At 38.8% G+C, this 22,665-nt stretch overlaps 1 protein-coding gene across 3 annotated transcripts in view; it reads right to left on the bottom strand.

The window, feature by feature from the left end:
* The window catches only part of TRPS1 (transcriptional repressor GATA binding 1), a 255,702-nt gene that overhangs the window by 217,088 nt on the left and 15,949 nt on the right, over positions 1 to 22,665 (bottom strand). The window lies entirely within an intron of this gene.

Raw genomic sequence — 22,665 nt, 5'->3', positions numbered from 1 at the left:
AACAGGCTCAGAAACCTTCAGCTATAAGAACTTCTTTTTGAATAAACCATTATTTCAGGACATTCTATCTATGCTCACCCTAAGTTTAGCTAGGCTCTGTCTGGGATTTTATTATAGTTACATTTAAGATAAAAAGAAATTCAAGAATTTTCTCTATGTTCTATGAATTCAAGAATTCATAGAATTCAAAAATTCAAAATTCAAAAATTCAAGAATTCAATTTTTGAATTCAAAAATTCAAGAATTTTCTCTATGTTCTATGAATCTTCTCTATGTTCTTCCCATGATATTGGTTTCAAAAAAAGAAATATAGTACGGAGGTTTCTTGGTCAAATTAAGTTTAGTGTAAACTATATACTTTATATAACCTCTCATAGATCCACATTGTACATTAGCAGTTACAGCTCTAAAAAGTCCTAGGGGTTGTGCAGTGGTGATGTCTGTTCAATTTGGATTGGAATTTCTTCTTTGAAAATTACTGTCTAGAGCAACATCTCCCACTGTGTGCCACACAACATTAGTTTTGTTGGTAAATGGCATTATGTGACATAAAGCCAAATGAGATTGGGTAACCACAGCAAGAAGAAAATTATTTATTTCAAAACATATATGATATTTTTTAAGCAAAGCAGTATTTCTTCATCAACTTGGCAAGAAAACGAAGATGCTTTGATCTGATCATTTTGAAGGGCGTGTTTTGTTTCTGTTTTTGTTTTTTTATTCTCCCCAGCATGGCAAGCAACAGTAAAAGAAGATCAGGATCCATTATCATGAAAGATTTAGAATCAGTATTTTAAAAGATTGTGTAATGGCAGAGGATTACAGCCATGATAGAACACTGAGTGGAAAAGGCAGAAGATAAACATCTATGTACAATACGATCTTAGATGTCCAAATTATACACGCATCAACACAGATGGGTATAAGCCCAATGTTATCTTAGAGCTTAACAGTTTATACAGATACCATCGCATAAAGAAGTCCTAATTTTTTTTTTCAGGCATTATTTCTAATGTTCACTAAGGTGACCCATTTAACACACTACACTCTGTCCACTAGATTTGTGTCATTCATTTATAATAACTTCAGTTTTATCTGAACCAAATTTGCTCAGGAACCAAAATACAGCAAAGAGTTTCATGGAATATGGCATGCAGAAAGAGGTTAGAGAGAGACCCAGGATTGAACTAAGGGACCTAAGGTTCATATAGTTAAAATCAGTAGTTCTCAATCACTTACAGATTTCTGGGAGAATGGGTCTAGCCCACATCCTCCTCTCCGATCATTAGTAAATCCCATTCCTCCCAACTCAGTCCAATCTCTACCTGAAGACTCATGTGTACACATAATAAAAGACAGAAAGCCAATGCCCAGACCATAGTCAGTAAACAGTGTTCAGGGTGGACCCACTCTATGACTGCATCTTTTTATAGTATACATTAATGCCAATCTGGCTCAATGGTTCTAGGCAGTGCAGAAGAGAAATTAAGTATATAGGGCTTCCCTAACTCACTCTTACAAGTCCCCGGCTCTAGTTTTATGGGCTTTAGGATTTTGTTTTATGGTTACTGCATCCCCCCCACCCCCCACCACCAAATATCAAAACAAAAGATTAAAAATAAATTTAAGAATGAAGCCAGGCTAGGTAGATGCCAAAGTAAATCTGAAACAGGGAATTAATTACAAGTTAAAATTTTAAGTCCACAGCAAACATAGTGGTGAGGTCATACTGAGGTCTGAGTTTGAGAGGATGACCCTATACCCAGGTTATGCCTGGGCCCCAAAGCTCCTCCATTACACAGGCACCAAGAGAGAAAGAATAATGATTGGATATTATGTGTGGGGCTGTAGAATTAGTGAAAGCAAAAATTTGCTCACTCATAAAATATTCTTGTATAGGTAACTAGTCAATCTTCAAATTCAAGTTCAATATATGTTCCAGAATCCATCTAAACACACACACACACACACACACACACACACACACACACACACACTTTTAAAAAGATTTTTACCACCTGAACCCCAATTAGTAATTTCTTTTCTCCCTCAATCTTGTTGTGGACACCTGTCACAACAGAGTAAGGGAAAAATATAGATATAATTCCAGACTCAGGTGTTTTACAAAACATTCCTTCAAAATCTAATTGAATGTTGAAAGAAATCAAAAGTCAGAATCAGACCTTTTTTTTTAAGACTCACAATCGTGAATGTTGATGTACGGTATAATGTGAATTTTTAGTTAATAACAAAAATGTATTATGTCATTGTTACTAAGAACCAGGCGCTGTGCCAAGAGTTTATTAAGTAAGATACTTTTGTTTTCACATTTTACAGATGAAGTAACTAAGATTTAGAAATGTTAAATCACTTGTTTGGTTCATAGACCCAGCCCATGAAGAACAGAGTCTAAAGAAGTCAAAAGCCTTGCTAGACCACCTGGTTTCCCATTACGTTTCTCATAAACTCTTTAGTGTTATTATGAACAACAGCTATAGATACAAAAGTGACAGCACTTTAAGAACTAGAGAACACAATCTAAAAATACACCATTTCATAAAGACAGCCATCAATTGTACTTGACTGGTTCTATAGTTGTTTCAAGTGAATATGCAACCTTCCCGATAATCTTATGGACTAGTAGGTTATCCTAACTTTTGGATTTGCCTCTTAACACCTAGCACATCACTTAAAGTAATAAATTACACAAGTCTCCAAATGGATTTACTTCTCCAAAGCCCTCTACAATTCCCTCAAGCAAAAGTGAGTCTTCTCCACTACCATCCACAGCAATTCATGTAAAGGTTCTTTTAAGGTACATGCCACATCCCACTGCAACTATGTGTTTATGTTTCCACTACCCCACTAGGTTATGAAGCTCTCCAGATCAGAAAATATCTTTATTAATATTGTAAATGTTCATATGTTAATACTAAAACATTAATTAACAATATTAATATACTATATATCCATTCACACATCTGATTATTTTACTCAAAATACTGATATATAATTCATATATTTAAATATCTCTATGTTATCAAAAATTCTCAAACTTTTTCCAAGTGAAAAAAGAAGTCAAAAGCCTTCTTCTAAGGCTAGAACACATTACCATCACTAACAACGCCACTGTATGATAATGGTTACTGGCGGAAAATAAAGCAGCATACTGTCACAGGGGACATACGAGTTTTTTAAAAAGTCAAGGGATAATAATACGGCCCTCCCCACTGAGACTAGCTTAGTACTGAGTAAGCACTCGCAAAAGTTCTCAGGGACAGGTACAATGTTAGCACACTTAGAAATTTCTGCATATTGCTTATCTCATGAAGGAAGACCAGAATCTTTTGACATTAAATAGGCTTGAGAGAATAAAAGCTAAAAAAAATGCTAACGTTGTATCATCAACATTAATTAATACCAAACTAATTCACGACATTCAAAGACTCGTGGCATTAATTTTGTCTTTATTTAGGCTAAAAAAGAACCAGATATCATTCACAGCTCTGGATCCATGGACATACAGTAATAAATGCATAAGTAGTGAGAAGAATTGAATTTATTTTTCAGAACTGTGACTCACCCTCCCTCTGCTGCTCCCCCTGCTTGTGCTTGCTCGCTCTCTCTGTCAAATAAATAAAATCTTAAAAAAAAAAAAAAAAAGTGACTCACAATTATGTTGATTTGATTTGGGTTCTATATATGTCTGCATAACCTTATGTACAATTTGAGGACTGAATTACAGTTAGAGGAAGGTTCACTTAAAAAAAAAAAGTGTACTCTACATAGTAATAATTCCCCATAATGATGTTTTTGTAATCAGTAAAATGAATTTTTATAAGTTCATTTACCTGCATGATTATTTATTCTGTACATGAATGCCACATGGTACTTAATACATTTATTAACTATATAATAATACAGGTATCTTCTGCTTTCCAAAGGTTCTCATTATATTGCTTTGTTTTTAGGAAAGAGCTATATTAGTACTTGTTTTTGATAACAACAACAAAAAAATCAGAAGGTAATTTTCACTTTCACTAAAAAAGCCGTTACTGTATTAGTGTAGGTCTTTTCTAAAAGTGAAATGGCATAATGCAAACTTTGAAAATAGACCATTTCAGTTTATGGAAGTTTTCAGAGGAACAATCTACTTTCAGATAGTGAGGGGAAACTGTATTTGCTATAACCTCATGCATTTATAGATACAAATGTGATTTACAAAATTTTTCATCATGTATTCTCTAACGTTCCAAAATTTAAAATATTCTGTACTAATAGCATCATGCATAAAAAATAAGTAAAAGTTTGTATTTTAAAGGAACAGGCTTGGGAAATAAAAGAATACAGAAAAGTCTCAAACATTTGGATCAGACTCCTAGCAACTTAAAGCATCTGGAATGACATAAAACCAGAAGTTTAATTTAAAAGTTCAATTCAGGGGGCACCTGGGTGGCTCAGTCAGTTACATATCCTACTCCTGATCTCAGCTCAGGTCTTGATCTCAGCTCAGGTCTTAATCTCAGGGTCATGAGTTCAAGGCCTACACTGTGCTCAAGCTGGGTAGGGAGCCTACTTAAAAAATTAAAAAAAGAAGTTCAATTCACAAGAATGCTCATAGCATCATCATTTGAACTGTCAAAACTGGAAACAATCCAAATGTACCTCAACAGAATAGATTAAAAACTTGTAGTATGACTATACAACGGAATGCGCAGCCATACAATGGAATAGTAGATTGTAATAAAAACAAACTACATACAACAACATGGATGAATTTCACATACATGATGTTGAGTAAGATGTCAGACACAAGAGAATGCATTCTTTTAATGCATAGGGTTGTTATACTTTAATGCATGCAAAGTTTAAAAAGAAGCAAAGCCAATCTAAAGTGTCAGAATCAGTCAGGAGAGTGATTAATTCCTAGGGAATGGAAGAGCACAGACAACAGGAGGGGACACTAGGGTACTGGCAAAGGGAGCTTATACAGTACCAGCAATTTCTATCTCTTGACATGAGAGAGAGTTACACAGAGCATTTATTTTGTAATAATTCACTGAGCCAGAGAATTACGATCTGTGCATTTTCCGGCTAGAAAGTTCATGTTTGTGTGCACATGTGTGTGATTTTTCAGTGAAACAGCAGGGGCTCTGCAGGGACCACGCAGGAATACACTGAGAAGAAATCTTTTAGCTGTTCTGGTCTGATGGGCCAATGCAAGCAATTCAATGGAGCAGGAGGCGGTCCTTGGTTACTCAGGCCAGGCTGCAGGGCACAAAGGGCCAAATGTGCAGAAGGAGGCAATAAGGTGTTAGGAAAGAGAATGAAAGAGTGATGAGATGAGAAGAAAATAAGTTCTGCACAAGAGAAACGGGAAAGGGTAAAAGGTTTAAAAAGAGATCAGATGCAAAAACAGGCACCCGAGGAAGAAGAAGGTAATAGACAAGAAGGTAGGGGAGAGGAGCTCTGTCACGGACTCTGGTGGCCGCGGGGGAGGTGGTGGTAAAAGAGGTGTGTGTTATTAAATGGATCATTAGGAAACACTGTATCATGTGGACTGCAATCTAGGTGAAGGTAGAAGAGAACTAACTGGGCCCCTGTCCTGTACAAGCCGTTTGATTTTAGACTTCTATAATTCTCTCGTTAGGCCTCACTGAAAGTCTGCAAAGAATTGATTAGCTTTATTTTACAAATGAGAAAATGAAAGGAACCTGCTTATCTTAGAAGGCTGAATGAAACTGATGAAAAATAGCTCATAAAATAACACTACGGCTTCTTCCTAAATTTTGAGTGTTTTTATAAGGCTAAATAAATGCTTATTTTTTAAATTTAAATTCAATTAGACAACACACAGTACATCATTAGTTCTTGATGTAGTGTTCAATGATTCATTAGTTGCATGTAACACACAGTGCTCATCACATCACATGCCCTCTGTAATGCCCATCACCCAGTTACCCCATACCCCCACCCACCTTCCTTTCCGTCACCCACAGTTTGTTTCTTGGAGCCAAGAGTCTCTCATGGTTTGTCTCTGCTCTGATTAAATGCTGTCTTTAAATGAAGTGTGGCTGATTCTACCTTCATCTATGACAGCGGTTCTCTATGTAATAAAGTACTCCATCTCACACATCAAATAATGATGGTGTTTCTCACCTTGCATGAAGGCGGCAAGTTAATAGGTAAAATTCTATCCATTTTAAAGTTTCCACCTAGTTAATATTTTCTTAAGACTCTGGCTTCTATTATTACACAGCTTCTAAAAATGAATGGGCAGCAGCACACAAACATCAACAGAGACACGTGACAATACGATTTCTGAAAACTATCTCGTGTGGCATTTAGCATTTGTTTTGTAGGTACAGGTTTGTTTGATCTAATAATTTAACACTATTTCATGGAGCTCCTTCCTTAAAGAGAACCACAAAGTCCAAAAATACTGTCACCTGAACAAGGTTAGGGCCCTTGGTTTAAACAGAGCAAGAACAGATTGGCCAGCCCCACACCTATAGATGTTGTATGTGTTCCGGACGTCAATGCCCAAATGCGCCATGCATTTAACTGCTGACTACAGGAATCAAGGATACGCATGGATGGGCAAAGGTGTTTGTGAAAGGAGTGGCACAATGCCCAGAAAACAGGGACCCTGTGCAGGATTACTTTAAATTAACTGCTTACATTATTCTGTTAAACTTTTTGTTTCACAGCATTTCATAGTAACAGTTTTACTTAGTTATTTACTTAGATTAGTGCAGAGTTCACCTGAACAAATAAAACTGATACCTGGTTAATATCATCATCCTCATAGTTGCAAATGATGCATTGTTTACTTAGATCATAAATCAGGGTGCTATTCAGAAAATAAAATACTATCACTACAATGACTTCATGAAAAACTTATCACAGGAGTAACAGACGGTACTTTTTAATCTTGTTAAAACATTAAGAAAGCCCCATTTTAATGCTGAACCAGAACAAATTACATTAAAAGTGAAACATTATAGAACTCTCTAAGAAAATTGTAGCCTGTTAAGTGTTTCCCATATTCTGAGGGGGGTGGGAAACACTGTAGGTCCCGAAAGATGCCGCCCTGACTTATGGAAATAAAAATGGAATTCTCCTTCATAAAAATATCATCAATATGGTCCAAATGAGCTAAAAGAGTAGGGAGACTCTGGAAGGTAATGCCTACAGTTCAGTATATGCACAGTGAAAAAAACGGCATGAAATAGTTTGCACTATTCAAGAATATTTTCTGATGACCAAGACTACCTGAAAAAGAACCGCTTCAGTGTTTGATTCAGTAACTTAAAATAAAGTTACTCATGTCGCCATGTTCCATTGTTTATCCTTCTTCTGCACCCTTCCCTTTATCCTCATGAAAAAATAACAAATGATTGCCCAAACAAGCTGCTATCAGAATTTTTTTTCCAGAAGTCAAAGTTAAGCGTATCTGTTGGCATCAGTACCCCTCAGAGTTCAGCACTGAATTCTAATTTCTGTATGCCTATTACCAAACTGACCATATGCTATGAAAACTGATACTTACAATCAAGAATAAATTATAGTAGGCCCCCTTTTCCTTGCCGGATATGTTCTAACCCCCAATGGGTGCCTAAAACCTCTAGACACTATGGGTTTTTTTTCCTATGTAGATCTATTAAACTTTCTATGATTGTGATAAAGTTAATTTATAAATTAGGCACCATAAAACATTAACAGTAACTAAAAATTAAGTAGAATAATTTTAACAATATACTGTAATAAAAGTCACCTGAATGTAGTCACCATCTCAAAAGAGCCTACCGCCCTGGACTCCCCCCTTCTCGTGATGATGTGATACGATGCCTACGTGGAGAGAGGCAGTGAGGGGAATGACGCAGGCGTGGTGACGTAGCATTAGACTATTACCGTCCTCCTGACCTTACGTCAGAGGAGGATCATCTGCGTCCAGACCAGTTGCCATGGCGACAAACCACGGAAAGCGAAACCATGGATGGCTTGGCGGGGGCGGGGGGGGGGGGGACCACTGCAACACATGTATACATTCGGCCATATAGGATTTTGTGGGCATCAAGCAAGGCGCTGAGGATACACCTGTGAAGGCAGACACGAAGCTCTCCCTCTGGGAGTTTACAGTCCAGCCCGAGGTTGGGGGGCGGGAAACAGAACACTGAGAGGCCTGATTTAGATTTCACATAAGAAAGGGTTCTGGGGGAGAAATGACTATAACCTGAAAGGCAGCAGAAGCTGGCCATGGGAAGGGGTGTGTTATTAAATGGATCATTAGGAAACACTGTATCATGTGGACTGCAATCTAGGTGAAGGTAGAAGAGAACTAACTGGGCCCCTGTCCTGTACAAGCCGTTTGATTTTAGACTTCTATAATTCTCTCGTTAGGCCTCACTGAAAGTCTGCAAAGAATTGATTAGCTTTATTTTACAAATGAGAAAATGAAAGGAACCTGCTTATCTTAGAAGACTGAATGAAACTGATGAAAAATAGATCATAAAATAACACTATGGCTTCTTCCTAAATTTTGAGTGTTTTTATAAGGCTAAATAAATGCTTATTTTTTTATTTAAATTCAATTAGACAACACACAGTACAGTGTGACTCGGTGATTCACTGATTTTGCAAACGCAAGAGCTTGCTCTCTCTCAAGAGAGAATGTGACTTCTTGACGGAACTGAATCAGGTTCTAGGGTGTTAGCAATTTCAGTGGTGCTTGGTGAAAATCATCAGCTCTCTGCAACAAAGGATTAAAGCACTCATTCTGTGGAAGATTCCTTATTTTCCTGAAAATATGACACAATTCATTTATCATACATGTTCACAAAACTTTGCACACACTCTACATACAAACTTAATAGAAACTTTGCACCACTGGATTATGGGTAAAATTTCTACATAGTTACATAATGGGAAAAGCCTTATTAAGATAAAATAATGAGATCTGATTTTGATACATTCTTTTTTACTGTTTAAGACAGTGCCAATAGTACTATAGTTTCTTATCATAGGCAATTACCTATAATCCTGGAAATATAATGATAATATTCTGAATTAACTGATGTTCATTTATAGATTATTAATACGTATGTGCCTATATATACCTTGTTTAAAACTGATCTCTTCCCCAAGCTTAATAATATTAAATAAACTATCAAACAAAAGTTGGAACATTTAATTCTCAGTAAAGTTCCTATCTACTGTGTCATGAGTATAGAATATTAATGGTTTAAAAAGAATTCTTGTTCATCAAGTCGGAAAATAAAGTACCAAAGCAACATCAAATATCATATATACATTCTGACTGACTATAGGCAAGGGCATTTCATACCAAAATTTCTAGTCAATTAATTCATCCATATTGTATGTATTTATTGAGCATCTAGTATGTTTATAACAATGTTGCCAAATATCAAAAGGAGAAAAAAATTTTAAGAGAAAATTCTTGCTTAAGATACTAGCTCCTTCTGTCAAAGAAATAAGGTTTACAGCAAATATCTCAGTAACAATACAGGATATAAAAGGATTTTGCCCCGAAATCAGCAGGGCAAACAATAAAGTCCCTAGAGGACAAACAGTAAGTCCTAAATATCTACTATTATTTTTATGAGTGTTATTATTATGTCCACTATTTCTTTCACTCATAATACAATAATGTAACGTGGTCACTAACAGTGCAAGTTTTTAAGGCAGAGGAGAGTGGAAATGAGCCTGGGGGAGAAGAAAGAATTGCACAGCTCTGCGGACAAGAAAGGACAGCAGCAAAGAAGAGCAAGGCAAACAAAGCGTTGCTCTCCAATATAAACATGTGTCAAGGGACAGGGAAGAATCTGGGTTACTAAAATATGTGGTGTAAAGGTTATTAGTAAGATAGAATCTGGATCCCAGTGGATGAGGCTAGAGTCCTTGTGGAAAACAGGAATCCACCTGAAGTTTCTAAATCAAAGAGATGAGGAAAACTGGGCTAGAAGTAATGTGATGTGTACACTGAAGAAAGGTAAAAAATGAACAGATATTATATATTTTTTAAAAATCTAATATATCAACTCTGATCATAAAAGCAAGGAATTTTTTTAAAAAATCAAAGCTATCTTACCAATGCACATAAAAGGATAGGGCTGCAGATATAAATTTATGACACGTTAATGAAACTGGCTTATTTAGGCATTGATGTGCCATTGTATTCTTCTATAGCTCAAATTGAAGTTATGCCTAGTCATATTTTACTTACTCTGCTTCGATACTCATAATCCTATGTGGCCAGAGTGCTCCTGTGGCCATTCATATTGATAGTCTCATAACCAGGTACAGTACCTATAAATGCATAGGTAACTATTGGTTGAGTGAATTTATTGAAGTTACTGAAATTTAGTGAATAAGCTGAGTGAAGCTTACAGAAAAGGCAAGGATAGGTAATCAACTGACTAAGCTACCTGACACCCATCTGTTTCTGAACTGCCTGCCAGTACTTAGAATTTTATCTGAGCCCTGTTTGTGCTGAAACCATTAATCTCCGGAGTTCTTAGACCTGAAGTATTTTATGAAGCTTTTCTAAGTAACTTAAAGGCAAGCCTTCCAAAATGACTCCAGATCGTCCCAGTCCCTTCAGGAGCTCACTCAGAACTTGGTCAAATGTTCAATGATCCTCCAACTAGGACGCTCTGATCCATGCAAGCCAGTAGGTAAAATAGCCAGGAAGACCTCAGTAGAACAGCAACTCCTTATTTCAAGCCAAGTCTATACCCTGAGGAACACCTGGCAGGCCTCCGCTCTAAGTACTAAAGGCTCATCTAAGATTTCACTTCAGCACTCCTTCCTGGTAATGACTCAAGTCTCCCAACTGCTCCCCATCCAGACGGAATTCATTTTTATAGTCGAAGCCCTCCAAAATCAGGTGGCTTTGAGGAAGAGATTAGTCCTCTTTGGTGCCCAAACAATGGCGCTAAGACTCTGTAGCTGAGAGGCTGACGATGTGAGCAAAAGAACAACAACCTGATGTGAGAATTTCGGTTCAGGCCACGAAGGTACCTTTGGCACACGCCAGCACTGCACGGTTAGCCAAAATATGCGGCACTGTTATCAAGTTTGAAGTAACAGGCCTTGCAAAAAGTTGTGGGCAGAGTTCTCCTTGTACTTCCAAAATCAACTTCTGGCAAAACTGCCTCTTTTTCAAGGTTGGATGAGAGAACAGAAAAGAGAAATGCTCACACTTACACATACACACAGTTACACACACATTCAAAGGATTACGGAAGCATAAAAACCCAAATCAGGAGAGGTTCTCGCCAGGGTTTTAGCCTCTTTTCTGAATTTATCTGTATTGTCTAAATTCCTATAATACTGTGTATAACTTGTCTACCTCACAGTTTTGTTTTTTTTTTTTTTTAAGATTTTATTTATTTATTTGACAGACAGAGATCACAAGTAGGCAGAGAGGCAGGCAGAGAGAGAGGAGGGGAAGCAGGCTCCCCGCTGAGCAGGGAGCCCGATGCAGGGCTTGAACCCACAACCCTGGGATCATGACCTGAGCTGAAAGCAGAGGCTTTAACCCACTGAGCCACCAAGGCGCCCCTTTTTTTTAAAGGGAATGAGAGGAGAACACAAAACTAAAGGCATAAGATAACATAAACTGGAAGAGACTGTGAAAGGCAGTGCGCTGAAATCCCTGGCACACTCCCCACCCTTCGCCCACCAAACCAGAAGCTCCTAGTGGGGACACACAGAGCAAGCAATTCATTCATATGTTGAATGAAGACAGACATCCAGATGCCAGTATCTATTGGAAATTCAAGTAAGTTCTTAGTCATTATATAATTTAAAAATAGAAGACAGGGGCACCTGGGTGGCTCATTCGATTGAGGGTCTGCCTTCAGCTCAGGTCATGATCCTGGGGTCCCCGGACTGCGTCCTGAATGGAGTCCGGCATCATCACATCATCTGACTCCATGCTCAATGGGGAGCCTGCTTTCTCCTTCTCCCTCCCTCTGCTCATGCTCTGTCTCTCTCACACTCTCTTCTCTCTCTTAGATAAATAAATAAAATCTTTAGAAAAAATAAAAATAAAGATAAAAATAGAAGGCAGCCACACATTGTTAGGTGGAAAGAAGAGGGAAAAGTGAATTTGATTACATTTCTCCTGTTTGTCACTTTTTAAAAAATTCACTGAGCTTTTCGTTTTAAATCAAAGTTTGTACACAGAAAATACAGGGTAAATCAAATAGTGGCAGTGGACTGTGTTGCCTGTTACTTCAGGAGGTAAACACTGGATACAAAACCATTGTCTTTTTAACAAAAGAGGAGCCCTTAACTTCTTAAAGCAGTCAATACCCAGCAACAGTAGCATATGCATTTAAAGTACCAGAACTCCTTCATTCCATAATCTGTCCCCAGGGAATGTCTTCAACAATGGGAAGACTGGGAACTCTGATTTAAATATAATCTTATTTGCATCTCATTTAATTATCAACTTCATAATTGCTTTCAAAGAAAAAAAAACGCCTTTATTAAAGACATTTTGTAGAAATTTTTCATGATGGATTGCTAATTTTATGTACCTCCCTCTCCGAATACCCAACTATATATGTTCATTGGAAAAGCAGAGACAAGTCTCCTTAGTTGGATGGTAAAACAATATTCTCGGAATTGAAAAAGGCTATCTTCTTTCATGATGGAGAATATGTACTTTTTTTTCTACATCACTGAAAGAGATAAGGCCCTCTCCCACTCCCCTGCTGCTCCCCATCCCTGCCTCTAAGAGTCCTTGCAACACCAAAACGATGAGCTTGAGCTCTAAGCTTTAAGGGAACCCAGTCAAGCCTATGATTCAAAGTTAAATCCACCAGTTTGTTACAGTTCGTACTGGCGTGGAAATCATCGTGCCAATACGAATGCACGTAAGAGACCAAGCCTTTGGGAAAGGCCTTGGAAATGAATGGTGGATTACCAACCCACCAACCCATCATACGGAAGACCGTCCACAGTACATGCTCCACGGAGCTGAAAGTAATGCAACTCAACTTCATTTTCTTGACTTTATCTAAGGTACCCACAAACATTGAAGAATGTAGTCTAGGCTCAAACCGGGAGTAGCTCTCTGTGAGAGGTAAAGTGATGTACCAAAACCTAAGTCTCAAATACTCCAGGAGAACATTCTCATTTATACCCACTCACCAGCCAACAGGAGGTAGACCTCTGAGGCTCAGCCTGACAGCGACACTTATTTATCTATCCAGGTCCTTAGGATCAGGCAGTCTGGAGAATTTAATTGTTGAATTAAACTCAGTGTTACTGCCTCACTTAGGGAGAGGGGGGTGGAGTGCAGTGGGAACCGTCTGGATTCATTTGTAGCGAGTTTTCTGTATAACTTAAAATATTTTTGAAGAAATATGGTAAAGTGATTATCCTTCTGGAACTAGATCCACTGACACTGTCACATTAACTCACAGCTTGTTAAATACTGTGCAATCTTTCTATAACATTCTTTGTTATGAGACTAGAATCAGCATATGGGAATTGCTCTTTTCCTGCTAAACTGAAGTCATTACTAACTACTCATCTGTGACATGTACTCTTTCTTGTAACCAGGGATTTTAGCTTCACAAAATTTAGAAACTGCCACATTGTTTCTTGGCATCGCTTTCCAACATGACATCATTTAAATTTTGGAAAACTCCATTTTAGCAAAGCACAGGACTGGGTGCCAGGTTAAAGATTGCCCAAAACGGGCAACAGGGTCTCTGCAAGGACCAAGCACAGTTAATTCTTTCAACCCATACCTTCACATGCCTTTCATTAGAGACACATGGAATTACAATGAGCTCAACAAATACATTTCAAAGTGGGTTATCAAATTACCAGAATATAGAAATGGCTTCCAGTTACTGAAGTTCAGCATTGAAACACAACTGTGATGTGGAAATGAAAAGCTCTATATTCAATTTCCTTAATTTCCAAAGTCTAAAGAATGAGCATGTTTAAAGTATGCATATACTTATTACCAAATACTACACATATATAGGATAATTATAAATAAGACAGAAATACAATAGAAATATGAGCCCGTGACTCACTGTAGAATACAAATAAATAGGGAACTGTCTAAGTGAAAAAGAAGTTTCGGAGAACTGGTATCATTCAAACTCCCTGACAATCTCACTTTGGAAATTCTTAAATAATTTCTAGAACTTCCTCCATTATTTGAAAACTTATATAACAAACCGAGAAATTGTAGTCATTTCACCAACACATCCTGCAAGCCCCTAATATGGGACTTTTGAATTATGTATTCCACGTATAATTTGAGAGCATATTGCCAAGAAAAAATTTAGGATTAGTGCTCTCAGTAGGGACTTCTTTCCTATCAAATAAAAAGCAATCCCAAGGGTTTAATATAATTTCCCCTAGAAAAAAAAGTGAATGACATTTCATGTGTCATTGTTGAGAAAATACTCTTGAGCTTCTAATCTCTTAAAAAAGCCTTTATTAATTTTAATCCTACTGTTATTTCTTTAATAGACATGTTTTGTAAATAAATGGAATTTTTATTTTGGATGTGAAGAGCATGCTTACTTCTCAAGAAAGAACAAAACAGAGAAAGCAGACACACGCGCGCGTGCGGGCACGCACGCGCACGTACACACACTTAGCTTGAAAACTTAGGACATATGGTTGCAAATGATGCCTCGGAATCACTGCACCGTGGCGTACAACGTACCGTGGCTGTGAAATCATGTGACTATTTATTATTCTCCTGCAGAAAACTGGGTGACCTCAGGAGTAACAAATCATTTTTATTCACCAAGTGTTTATAATCATGTGGCACATATCCCATATATGAAAACAAAGATAAATTCTGAAATATCCACAGAGAATCACAAAATATTATCTGTGAGAGACCACTCCTTAGGAAGGATGCCTGATGTATCCTGATGAACTTACCACAACCACAACAAAGAAGACAGCGATGAACTCTGAAGGAGAATTTCGTTAAGACTCATGCATTTAAAAGGAGAGGAAGAAATTTCATGAAATTCATACAAAAAGGCAAGCTCTGAGAGGAAATCCTGGTTTTCAAAAGTCATGTATTTAATGCACAAACATTTTTTAAAATAAAAATGATGGCCTAGGCCACCAATAACCCCTTAAGTAGGGCACCAATGGACAATGCAAAAAAATACCTCAAAAATATTTCTTTGAAGAACTTTTACAATTCAGAATAGACTTCTACACCAAAACTCTTACAACAGAAATCCAACAGATTGGAATGAATTAAGGCATATATATTAAGGTGTATATATATGTATATATCCAAGAGTATGATGCCAACTAGTCTTCTGGAACAATTGGTGCCACGCTTCCCTACAACAGCTGACAGCTAGAATTCTACTCTGTGCATATCCTAAATATAAGTTTTAAATTAAAAGATAAAATAAAACTTTAGAAACACCCATTTGAACAGTCTAATAGACACTCCCATGTTAATGATATATGAAAATTTAAAAGATTAGAAACAGAACAATTATAATTATGATCATAATAATAAATAGTCACACAGCCCTTTGGCAATCACCAAACCTGTTTTACATATATTATTTAATTGATTTAACCCCCTCAATCTGTTCCCAGGTAGTACTGCTCACAGCTTGTAGATGGGAAAACTGTAAACTAGGGAAGTGAGACACTTACTCTCATTCTGATTTTATTCCAACTAAGCCACACCACAGATAGGAAAACATAGCTGCAACCTAGTGAGCTTCTAAACACAGCTGGACATAAGCCTATTCCAGGCAATCACAAGTCCCAGAAGGCATGGGATGGCTGAAACATCTATATTTTAATCTGTACTGTACATATCCGGAGAACAAATAAGCTTGGACAGAGACCAAAGGGCTCAAATAAGAGAAATATGCAAAAATAAAACAAAAAGTCTAAAAAATATTGTGAGGCACATTTCTAACGACTAAAGTAAGCACCTTCTACACTCTAGGAATGGCTGTTCCAACAATAAGAAAAATGTCTTGTGGACTGGGTCATTATTATTTGCATGTTTTAACTAAGCTCCTGATGTTGTGACTTCAGCGCCTCAGTTTTCATAGCGTAATTACAGAGTTAAAAATTTCAGGATAGAGCAGTACTTAACTAATAATTGGTTCAGTATTACTGATGTTTTTAAGCATAAGATTATCATTTTCTTTTCAACATGCTACTTTAAAATGACCTCCTTTATTAAATCATTTCTTATATTTAAGGGTCCACTTTGTTTCAACAAAAACAGCTTCAGTGTTCTCCTGTCTTAGGAAATAACTTCGGATATCAACTTAAACACGCTCCCTATGCAGAGCAATACTAAAAGTTAATCTGTTACAGAGTATAAAGAAGGAGCTGAATTTCCATTTTTGGGGGGGGGGTTTAAAATCAACCGAGGTATCACTATAAAATCCCGTCCCCTACAAGCTAAAATGCCCCCCTTCCATCCAGGTATATAACACCTATTATCTTTACGTCAGTCATACAAGGACCTTGGAGACAAAAAGGAAGTGGATATACATTATATGAGCAATAAAGTTGGATCCTTTTGCTAAAACTTTCTTGTGGTAACAGCTGAAGAGAAGCTCTCCTAAAATTACTGGTATTTCATGATATAACCTTAACAAGGTTTATAGAAAAGGACATGAATACAGGGGCGTGTAAAAAGCATGACCTTAAAAAAAATTAATTTTAAAAATAAGCTCCATAATGTAGAGAGGGCTAAACCTGGATAGGGATCCAGGTACAGAACCGTTTCAAAATGTGTTCCTTAAGGAAAAAATAGAAGGTCCTCGTCACCAGAACACCAAAAAATATGAGAGAAGCCTCAGCCACTCCAGAGAGGCGTCATACGCTTATATTTAAAAAAAAAAAAAAAAAAAAAAAAAAAAAAAAAAAAAACCTACTAAATTAAATTATAACATACACTGTGACTTAGTGATCTGAGTTTCTGATGTTCAGGGCACTCGCGGCTTTCTGAGAAGGCAGGAGACACAGCCCTTCCACGTACTCAAGAACGGGTGCGTGGGTAAATACACCGCAGAACAGGAGATACCTGGTGGAAGCAGCTCCAGGCCAGCGGCGGAGGAGAAAGTGTGGGACAGCCCCGAGAGCTAATCAGGCGACAGTTGCTTAGGGAAGGCAAAGCCCGAACTTCAGGGATCTCAACGGGCGACCGTCCACAAGTTGCACCACGGTCGCAGGTGAACCGTCGGATGTCCGGGGGAGGACGTGCCCGGGAGCCCATCGTGGGTGCGCGACGCAGGACGAAAGGCGGCGAGAACGTCAGCGCCAAGGGGGGCAGCGGCGGCGGCGGCGGCGGAGGAAGCGAGGGAGCGGCCAAGACGAGAGGGACAGCGTTCCCGGGGACTGCGGAGCAGGTTGGGAAGCGGGGAGAGGGGCGGGGAGGCGGGAGCCGCGGGCGGAGAGGAGGAGCAGGGACGCGCGCGCGGCGGGCTGGCCGGGGCCGGCGACCGGGCCGGCGGGGCGCGGGGCGCGGAGGGGAGTGGGAGGGGTGGGGGGCGGCGGGAGCGGCGGGAGCCGGGCGCGCAGCAGCCGCACGCGGGGACGCGCAGGCCGAGCGCACAGCCCGCTTCCGCGGGGCGGCCTGCGACAACACGCCCACAGCCCGGCGCCGAGCACGCGTGGTGGCGGCGGCGGGCGGGGGGCTCGCGCGAGGCGCCGCGGACGCCCCCGACACCCACAAAGCTCCGGTCGCCGCAGCTTCAAAGGCCCCAGGCAGCCGGCAAGCGGAGCAGCCTCCTTCGGGGACGCAGCCAACTCGCTCTGACGGGAGCTTCTGGAGAAGCAGGGTAAAAGGAAATGGAATCCTACTGCTGCGACTGACCTGCGGTCCTGACTTTTTATTTCTCCTTAAAAATAAAAGGCTTAAAAAAAAAAAAAAAATCAGGTTGACTCCTGTCTTTTGCTTGTGTGACTATACTAACCACCAGAACATGCGGGATCTTTAAAGATCATTCATAAAATATAAATTACTTTTTTTTTTTTAATTAATCCAACAGACACAAATAAGCTAAAAGATGATAAGGGTTGGTTGGTTTGTAAGCCTAACCCAAACCAACCTTTCCTTTAATGTTTTTGTAACACACAGAAGCCAAGTCAGAAGGCCCCGCTAAGACCCCATTTGGAGCAGGGGCAGATGTCCAGGAGTGCAAATAATTTAAGAAACACAAAGCCCTGAGGATTAACAGGACAGTACCACATCCCCATGTCATTCAACAACTTCCCCCTACAAGAGTTTGCTAATCACAGCCTTTTTGCTGTAATGGAGCCAAGAAGACACAGTTACTTAGACTAACACAGATTTTTTTTTTTTTTTTAACAAGATTGCAGCCACCTCTGGAAAAAACGCAAGTTGAACATGAGTTATTACTAAAACCAGATTTTAAAATGTCACATACAGAGACGATGGTTTTACTTCTCTGAAAATGAACAAAGGTAGATTAGGGTTTGAGAAGGAAACAGGCTGAAACAGCATGAATATGAAAGTCACCTACTCTTTGAAACCCCGGGATTATATAGCAGCTGAAAACCCTGCTCCCAGCAAATGAGAAGTGAAGTAGAAGTGCTTACCAAGCATCAGCTCTCCAGCCACACTGCTTTGGGTTCAAATCCTGATTCTGTTCTTGCTACCTGTCCCAGCCTAGGCGACTGCCCTGAGAAACGTGGATGACAGTAGTTCCTCTCTCAGCTGGAGACAACACAGTACAGTGCTCCACAAACATGACCCACTACCATCATCTGAAGGTGGCCCCTCTGGGGAAGGACCCTTTCCCCCCAACTGTAAACCTAGCTCACCTATGGGCTGTGGTTGCTCTCACCTCTCCTTAGTAAGCAGCACAAGCTAGGCATCCACCAAATCGGTTGTTGCCACACGTAGCTCATTTCTATGCAAACTGTATCCAGCCTTTGGGCAAAGTTTGCATGCCCTCTGCTCCCTGATTTTCACAAGTGAAAACACGACCACTGCCCAACCAACACATTTAATAATGTGCTCCTTCCCATCCTTAAAGGGCACCACACAGCTTTTGTAGACAGGAAACTCACAGGGCACACACACCATCCAGCTGGTAAATAGAGGCATCTGCAGTGACCACGCCTCCCACATACGGTCTGATAAGGAATATTTTAATGGAGCCAAAACATACATTTCCTTCATCAATTTCTGCCTTAGAAGACATGAGAGCTAGAGAGTCATGTCAGGGATTATGAAACTATAATAAAGAGATTTCTAAGCCACCAAGACTACAAGAGAGGACTACGTATGTTTCGCCTACTTGCTTCCAACCAAAAGTATGCGCCCCTTCAGTTGTGGAAAAATACAGAGGATTTAAAAATTCCTACTTATTAACTAGAACGTACTCTTCCATGAAACTCCTTCTACTATCATGTAAATAGTTTGTAAATTTCAAGCAGTTATTACTCTTAAAAATCCCCAACAATCCCTTCCAAAGGGTTTTTTAAGTTGCTGATAGACATAAGGTGACATCAGAAAAGTATGTCTGAAAAATGCAATTAGCTAAGGTTTCTAGGAAGCTTTGGAATGTTTTGTTATTAAGAAAGAAATAGATAAATGAGAGTCCTCCAAGTAATGAGCTGACCTAGAAGTAAAGAAATTCACTGGAGCACCTGGGTGGCTCAGTGTGTTAAGCCTCTGCCTTAGGCTCAGGGTACTGGGATCGAGACCCACATGGGGCTCTCTGCTCAGCAGGAAGCCTGCTTCCCCTCTCTCTCTCTACCTGCCTCTCTGCCTACTCGTGATCTCTCTCTCTCTCTCTGTTAAATAAATAAATAAAATCTTTTTTTTTTTTAAGGAAATAGTATTTAAAAAAAAAAAGAAAAGAAATTCATTAAAGAGATCCTCTCCTTGATTTCTCCTTCAACGCTCCATGCCCATACAGATTTGGGAATGCACAGGAATAGCAAGCCTTCGTAATTTTCCAAAGCTGTTTAAGATAATGTTTAAGTGCTTAATAGATTCATATATTAAATCAAAGGGTCTTCCCAATTCTTAGATAAAAGAAAGATTTGTAGTTAAAAAACACACACACACACACACACAGAGAAGGCCAAGGATAAGGTCTTTAAAAAAACAAAAAAAGAAAAAACGAAACAAACAAAAAGCACACACACACCGCCAAAAAACAAACTTCGAAACTGTTCCCTTGTTTTTAAAATGAAATTAAAGGTAATTAGTAAAAATCAAGTAATCAAAGAAGTCTCAGGCATTCTTGTTTCAACATGAGAAATGTCTCAGTAGCTTATTCAGTTATCACTTTCTGGGCCAGCTCTCAAGGAGACATGGAAATTGAAAAGAGCAAGGGGAGGTTCAATATCCTTCACTGCCATAGACCTGGGCATCCCAAGGCAGCATCACTTCTGCTTCTGCTCAGCTCCTAAAGAACCCTATTCACCGATGTCTGTGTTAGATCTTCCCAAGATCTAAATCCTCCATGCTCCCTTAGCCTCCAAGCATGAGACCTCTTACAGGTCACTTTCACCATGAAGCCAGTAAGTAAAGCACCATCCCCAAACATCCACACACAGTATTTGGGATGACAAACATTCAACATGTGAAAGTTAAAACTAACCATTTCTGGCTCATGACCTTGGAACCTACCATTGTTAACCTTCACATATTCAGGGCCCATCACTTACCACTTTGCATCTTTGACAATTTTACAATACCTCAGAGGCAGTACCAGTAAAGCACAAGGCAATATGGGTTTTCATTTTTCTCTAATTCACAAATGTGTTCAGGCCTCCCTTTCCCTCAGTTTTACCCATACTGTCATACTTGATTCAATGATGTTAATCAATAAAAGACAGAATTTGAAAGTACCCTGCAAAATACGCCACATGAAGTTGCAACCAGTAGTATTATACTTTAGGGACAATACTTGAGGGCAAACTTCAAGAAATGTCTATTAATTATGCAATATCAGATAATCCTTTACCTCTCTGAAACCTAACAACCCAATTTCACAATTTTGTTAATACCTAAAGGTCCCATGCTCTTCTGGCCAAAGTGTCCTTCCCCTGATGTGCCAATTTAACGCAACACTTTTGAGAAACCACTGAATCTAAGGCTTTGTAAAGAGGACAGAAATAAATTGGGTATCCTCTTACTCTCCCCAGACTTGCAATGCCAAGTAGATTCTGGTATGGGCTACATACCAAAGCCACAAATAAATGGGAGCACAGGGCAGGGATGTTTAAATCTAAGTCACTCTAGATCTGAAGGCTTCGGGAAGAAAAACAAAAGTCAGCATCTGAGGAATAGGTAGAATTCCTACAGTTAAGGATGGATGAAAAGCATCTCAGGGATGAACATGAATGGAAGCTGGTTTTGGAATGTTCCAGGACTAAGTACTACTTTGAGGATAGAACTCATGGTATTGTACAGACAGAGTTGGCAAACTGGGAACGAAGCTTAGATAGAGTCCGGAATGCCAGGCTAATGATGATAAACAGATTTATAAACATATATTACTAAAGAAAAGTACAGAGATGAAGAGGAAAGTCAAGGACAGACAAAAGCAAGTGTAGTAGGGAAGCACTGTCCCCAGAAGCCAGGCCTGGAGAGATAATACAACAGAATGGCTGGCAGCATCCAGTTCATTGAAGAGATGCAGTCAGATGGAAAGACCATTGGGCTTGGCTGCCATTTAGGGCACTGGTGTCCTCAATACAACAGCATCAACAAAAGGAGGAACCTGGTAGATTTCACTTTGTTGAAAAATGGAGGTACACATGAAAAGAAAACCCAGATTTGAGATTTCAATGTTTTTCCCACTCTAAAGTTATTTTTATAGCTGAGTAGGTTAATCTTTTATCTGAAAAAGGAGAACAGATTCTATATCTGGCTTAGAGACATTCTAATTAATAAATCTCAAAGTGCAACATTTTGACTTTGTGCCATGCCAACTAAAAGACGGAATCCATCTGGAAATAAATAAAAAGTGGCCTTTTGTTTTGCTTTACCTTGTATTTTTCTAAGCTTTCGGAGGGAGCTATATTCATTATTTGTGTACTATTGCTAAAATCAGTTCAGTGTTTAAATCATAACCCCTCTCTCAGCTTCAGTAGCCATATATTAGCTACAGAATTGCAACTGGACTTTTCCTAGATTCTAAGAAAGCTCCATGAACAATTGCAATTGAATGAGAATCCAAATGAGCAGAAAATAAATGCCATGTAGCTACCTTCTATAAAACATCCAGGATAGTCTTTGTTTACAAATATGAGCCGTGAGAATAAATATAAAACAGTTTAAGTAATGTTTGAGAAGGGGTTTACTAAATGTGGATGAATAGTTTAGCAAAATTGTGATTCAGAAAGGGTAAAAAACATTAAACAAATACTGATTTATCAGGAAAGCAAATTCCTTAATAAGCGGAAAGGTTAAAAAAAAAACATAAAAACTCATCTTATTTAAACCTCATATGGATGTGACCTGTTTTAAAAGCCAACAATAAAGTACTTTCTGAAAAACAAAGCCCAGAAGTAAGAGCCACTTAAAATTTATTTTGATCTGCAATGCCAAGAGAACATGGTAGGGTTCCAATCTCTTAAAGTCAATGGAGAAAAAGAGATACTTGGAAT

The sequence above is a fragment of the Mustela lutreola genome, chromosome 3 (assembly GCF_030435805.1).
Source record: "Mustela lutreola isolate mMusLut2 chromosome 3, mMusLut2.pri, whole genome shotgun sequence".
NCBI lineage: Eukaryota > Metazoa > Chordata > Mammalia > Carnivora > Mustelidae > Mustela > Mustela lutreola.
This window is presented reverse-complemented; position numbering and strand designations above follow the sequence as displayed.